This window comes from Notamacropus eugenii, chromosome 6 (assembly GCF_028372415.1).
Source record: "Notamacropus eugenii isolate mMacEug1 chromosome 6, mMacEug1.pri_v2, whole genome shotgun sequence".
In the NCBI taxonomy this organism is placed as follows: domain Eukaryota; kingdom Metazoa; phylum Chordata; class Mammalia; order Diprotodontia; family Macropodidae; genus Notamacropus; species Notamacropus eugenii.
Genome location: NC_092877.1, coordinates 329,552,602 through 329,558,601, shown reverse-complemented (window position 1 = coordinate 329,558,601; position 6,000 = coordinate 329,552,602). Strand labels below are relative to the sequence as shown.

Here is a 6,000-nt window from a genome sequence, read left to right as displayed (position 1 = left end):
CCCAGACAGTGAGGAAGTACCAAGAAGAACTAACTATCGCCAAGGCAATATTCCCAGCACTGGTGGTGACTATGAATAGGCTGGCATAGTTCTCAATCACAAAGTATAGCAGACTCTCCATGCAGAAGGCAGAAGAAAAGCATTTATTCAGACACCAGAAAGCCAAATCCCCAAACCAGAAAACCAATCTATCACATAGTAGCCAAAAAGTCAATACACATTATCACTGCAGGGGAAAAAGTCATTCCCAAGCCTCCCCCCAAACTCCCTTCCCACAAACAAACAAACACTCCTGAGCCTAGCTGTTGGCTTGCCTGTGTCCTCTCTCTCCACCCTAACTGCTCTCACTTGCTTCCTTTCAGTTCTACTCCACCCTTCCTGTTCTACCCTTTCAGCAAGCTCCTCCTACCATGTGTAACTTAGGCTTCCATGTGATTTAAGCAGGTCACATGGGCCTTTTAATGAATGGGAAAGATCTTACCATTTAAATTACCATTACACTAATCCACAATGCATGTCTAGAGAGAAGGGAAACATGGAAACAACCAATATAGAGGTCTCATACCTTCTATCTCATGGGCCAATATCTGGAAGACAAACACAGAGACAGACTCATAATCAGGACAAACTCCTGGAGATACCAGATAATGGAGTCATGTGGATAGCAACTCCTGAGGCTTACCTGGTACAAACAAGTGGATAGGAACTCATATCTCTAAAGCACTTAACCACTGGAAACCATTTCCTCCCAACAGCCTTGTGAGGTGGGTAGTACACGTGTTACAGTTCCCATTTTATAGGTGAAGAAATCAAGTATTAGGTGAGAACACAGAAAATACATAAAACATGTATTTACTATTCAAAGTACACCATGCCCCAGATGCAAAATTAGCATGTTGTGATGCTGGTTAAATGATTTGCTCAGGGATTCACAGCTAGCAATTGTTGAAAACAGGATTTGAACCTAGGAATCCTGATTCCAGTTTTGTCTATGTATTCCCACTGTATCAAGCAATCTCTCAACTGAGTCTTCAAAAAGACTCCAAAGTGGTGGCTACCCTATTAGCCACCAGCAACAGCTAGACCCGATGTTCCTGGTTCCTTCTCTTCCTTAAGCCTCTCCCACTATATTTTATCTCCATTTTCCCATAAAGGCAGTGCTCGGCAGCTCCACTATAATAGGCAGTCTTGGGTCTCTCCTTTGATCTATGGTATGGACCCCAATCATTGCTCCCAGCTAGGCCACAACCGCTGGAATGGTATTGACCTAGAGAGGCCGGGTCTCTGCAAATAGAGTGACTTCCATTACACACTTCACAATGCAGATGTGGTCAGTCATTTCAGTCATACCATACTGTTCATGACACCATCTGGGGTTTTCATGGCAAAGAGTAGTTTGCCATTTCTTTCTCTGGCTCATTTTAAGGAAGAAACTGAAGCAAACAGGGGTAAGTGACTTGCTCAGGGCTACAGAACTAACAAGTATCTGAGACCCGATTTGACCTTACTAAGATGAGTCTTTCGGATTTGAAGCTTAGTGCTCTATCTACTATACCACCTAGTTACACCCCCACCCCCACCCCATAGTATGAATAGTACCGTCTTATTTACTTGTATTTCTCTCAGAACTAGGTTTTCCAAATGACTGTGGTTTTTAGACAATTAAAGACTAATACTTAAACCACCATAAAACTTAATTTTAATCATTTTTGATGGAAGTCATTCTAGTGTACTATATATTTCCCTGCCTTAGGAAACATAGTACACTTAATAGTACTTAAAGTAATTTAATATTTCCTAGATGACTTAATGTCTCTGTTATGAATATCAATTATTGCAGTGTGTTGTAGGAAGAATAATGCAATTTTCATAGATACAGGTCTTTACAAATCACTTTCCTCTCAACAACCGTTTGAGTTACATAGTATAAGTGGTTGGGGCCTGTCCCCGATTGCCTGGAAGCTTACCTCTCCTGTAAGCCAACTGATATACTGGTCTTCCAACGGTTCCAGCCCCTCCTGTGGGGGAGGGGAATGACCAAACAGTTCACCCAAGGAGGTTGCTTACTGCACTTTATTGCTTACATCACTTCTACCCGACCTTCCCTTGTTCCCCCCTATATGCCCCGCCATAGCTCCTCTCAAGTTCCCTCCTGGAGGCAGAGCCAGCTCTGTAAGGGGCGTTCCCAGCACCCGAAGGTGGGTTCTCACCCCTGGGCATCTCCGGGCTCACCAGGGGGCCACGGTCCAGAGCTCGGCCCTCTACATATAAGTATTGTATTCCTTTTTTAACAGATGAGAAAACTGAGGCCTAAGAGGCCAAGTCACTCGTCCACCCATGCAGCTAGGAAGCTTCACATTCCAGATTTGAAACAAGGTCTTGTTAACTCTCAGTACAATGCTTTTCACGAACTACCCCACACTCTCTTGATTGCAACATGGAACTTGTAAATGGAGATTATTTGGGCCTTAGAACTGATGGGTACCAAGCATGTGAATGGCTCTGGAAATTATGTTCTGGAAAAAGTCCCTGAGGCCCTTCTGCTCTTTTGTCTTTTGTGTCTTTATAATAAAAAGGGAGTGAAGGGTACTGAGCTTCAGGGGCTCCAGAATGTGATAAAATGGCTGCCTTTCTGCAAAATTAATTATTAGATCAAGGACCAAAGCTGCCTTCTGCCAAGTGATTTTCTTCCTCTACAGAAAAATCTTTTAAAACATTTTTTAACACAATTAAAACATCTTAAAACAAGGGTTTTTTTTTTGTTCCATTCACAACAATCTCCTTGTTAATTTCGGTCCCCTTTCCTATATTGCTTGTATTATATTTTTTGAAGGTGTAAAAGAAGGAATGGTGTGGTGAAAAAAAGCACTGATTTGGGATCAGTAAAGATCCAGGAGCAGCTGTTACCACTGACATTTTCTAGTTGTATGACATTAGATAATCACTTAACTCCTCTACCTCACTTTTCCTTTTCTGTAAAATGGGCTTAAGGCACTATACAGTTATCTCTTTCACATCATGACTTTCTCCATTGTGGTTTCAATATGTCATGGGAAATAAAAATTAGAAATTGAATGGGAATTTTGGGAGAGTTTTACAGAAGCTGCAGAAGACAGGCAAAGGCCAGCAGATGGTAAAGAAAAAGTTTGGAAACTCAGAAATGCATAAAACATATGCATGGTATTATATCAACCCAAATTTTACAATAATGTATTTATATATTATATATGTATGTATAATATAAATATATATTATTATATAATATTACACTCAGTAAAAGAAAAAGAAAAAATTCACACTCTTTCTCTGGTATGAAGGGAGGGCCAAAAGAGGACTACATGCCCCTAACCCCAAGACATGGAAGGAATAAGTGCAGCTCCTCTTTCATAAGGTTGTTATGTGAATTAAGTGTATGCAAAGAGCTCTGTATAGGTTAAAGTACTCAATATATCAGTTATTAACAACCACAATTTTAAGAGATGGTGCTAATACACTATTTGCTCTCCTTTATGGTTTCGTTTTTTCTTTCTCATGACTCCTACCATTCATTCCAGTTCTTCTGTACAACACGACTAATGTGCAAATATGTTTAATAAGAATGTATATGTAGATACACGCATGTGTACATGCATAGATGGGTATGTACCTATATCTATCTATCTAAACAGACACAGACAGACAGATATAGGTAGGTAGGTAGGTAGATAGACAGACAGACAGATAGATACATAGATAGATAGATAAACAGTCTATTTCTTGATAAATCAAAAAATGAAAACTTCTAGGAAATTCTTCAGTAGGAATTCCCTAAGTCAATGAATTTCTAAATCAGGGCAAAGACAAAAACTTAAATGTATATCACTTAACGAATATGTCAGTAGTTCATTGATAGACATTATGCTGTAGTGTATTCAGGGCTAAGCTCAGAGTCAGGAAGACCAAGATTTAATTTTGTCTCTGACACTGACAATGTGCCCCTCCTTTGCTTTTCTGTCTCAGTAAACTTTCTTGGGCTTTACTAGGTTATAGAGACTGTGACCTGAGTTAGTAGTGGTTTTTCCTATACCAGGAGTTCTCTAGATTGATGAAATTTTCATTTATTCAGATTTTTTTTTATCTTAGACCCTTTCCCCATAAAGCACTTTCCTGTTCGATTTTCTTATCTATCCATTTTTAATGTTGCCTTGCCTGAAATCATGATTGCCATTTTGCATTCAGTTGAGACAAAAATAAATTTTACTCTAACATCTTAAAAAAAAAAAAAGTGTATATGTAGAGCCTATAATTGGATTGCATGCTGTCTTTGGGACTGAGTAGGGATGGTGGAGAAAACTTAAAACTTATGGAAGTAAAAGTTAAAAAGTAAAAATAAATAAATTTATATTAAAGAAAATGAAAAGAGTTGGCAACAGTATTTGTTGGAGAAGTCATACTCCAAAATTTAAACATATTTTATTATCAGCCACCATCAGAAAATATTTCTGTTGATATGATGCCAGGATGCAATATTCTCAAAGTTTTTATTCATGTTTCACCTTTAATAGAATTCCTGGAACAAGGGAGAAATTCAAATTTTGTCTTTAAGGCAGGGATTCTTAACCTAAGGTCCATGAACTTGTTTTTGATATTTTGAGAATTATATTTCAATAGAATGTGTTCCTTTGCAATCCTATGTCCTTTGTCTTTCGCATTTAAAAACATTGTTCTGAGAAGCAGGTGTATAGGCTTCTCCAGGAACACTAGCACCAACTCTTTCTTTTATGCAGAAATGAGCATGAGGAAAGAAAGAGCATAAGCACAAAATGGGGCAGGGGAAGGGTACAGGCAAAGGATATAAGACATTGAAGATAGAGGCATCCTTTATACCAGGGTGGGGGATAATCTAGGAATACTTCATGGAAGAGGTGGTACCAACATTAGACCTTGATCAATGGCAAGGATTTCAATAGTGATGAGCATCAAGGGTGGTCTATTCTGAGCATGTAAAATGGTATGAGCAAAGCTATGGAGATGAGAGAGTCAGGACAAGATCAGACAATGGAGAATTATCCCATTTGGTTGGGATATAGACTGTTTGAAGGGAAGTTATATGAGAGAAGACTGGAAATAAAGTTTGGAGGTAGATTGTGGAAGATCCATACTGATAGGATGAATTCTTTATCCATTGAGGAATAGTTGAGAGTGTAGAACTTGGAGTGAGAGAGATCTGAATTCAAATTCTATGACATTTACTAGCTGTGTGATCCTGGGCAAATCATTTCATCTCTGTGTACCTCATACAGCTCTCAGATTTTCTACTAGCCAGTTGGACAGAAGTCAAGTCATCTGGCCTGTTGAACTCCATGCTCAAGTCTTGAAAGAATTGGCAGAAGTGACTGGTAGACATAATGCTATGACACTTGTCAGTAACTTATGAAAGATCATGAAAGATGGCAGCAGTACCACAGCAATGGAAAAGAACAAAGCCCCTGATTTTTTAAAATACCAGAGAGAATGGAATCTTCAAAATGTAGGCTAGAAAACTTGGCTTTGATTCTTGGCAAACCTAAAATGTGTTAATAATGAGAGGCCAAGTGAACATCCTGAAAAGGAAATGATCCCAAAGAACTAACATTCCTTCCCCAAGAACAATCCATGCCAAACTAACCTTATTTCCTTTTTTTTGACAAGGATATAGACGTCAGAGAATGTTGGAAATATCATTTACTTAGGTTTTAGCAAAATATTTGATTAGATATCTCTTGTACTTGTGGAAAAGATGGAGAAATGTAGGCTAGATGACAAGCCAAATGAACTAAGAGCTGGTCTCATAAAAGACTTTCTGCTCATAAATAGAGCAGAAAGTTGCTTCATTTTGCATAAACTAGCACCCTTGTTTCACTGGAACCTACTTGAGCAGAATTTGGCAAGCATGGACAAAAAAGTCTTCTCTCAGCAGCATTATACAATTGTACAAAGGATTACCTATTCTTAAAGGTAATTTTCAGAAGAACCACAAAA

General features: G+C 38.7%; 1 long non-coding RNA gene across 1 annotated transcript in view; it reads left to right on the top strand.

The window, feature by feature from the left end:
* The first annotated feature begins 1,270 nt into the window (after nucleotides 1-1,270).
* Nucleotides 1,271-6,000, top strand: part of LOC140509954 (uncharacterized) — a 32,741-nt gene continuing 28,011 nt past the window's right edge. Inside the window, exon 1 of the long non-coding RNA XR_011969017.1 lies at nucleotides 1,271-1,448. This is a non-coding gene — a long non-coding RNA (uncharacterized lncRNA). The remainder of the gene's footprint in view (nucleotides 1,449-6,000) is intronic.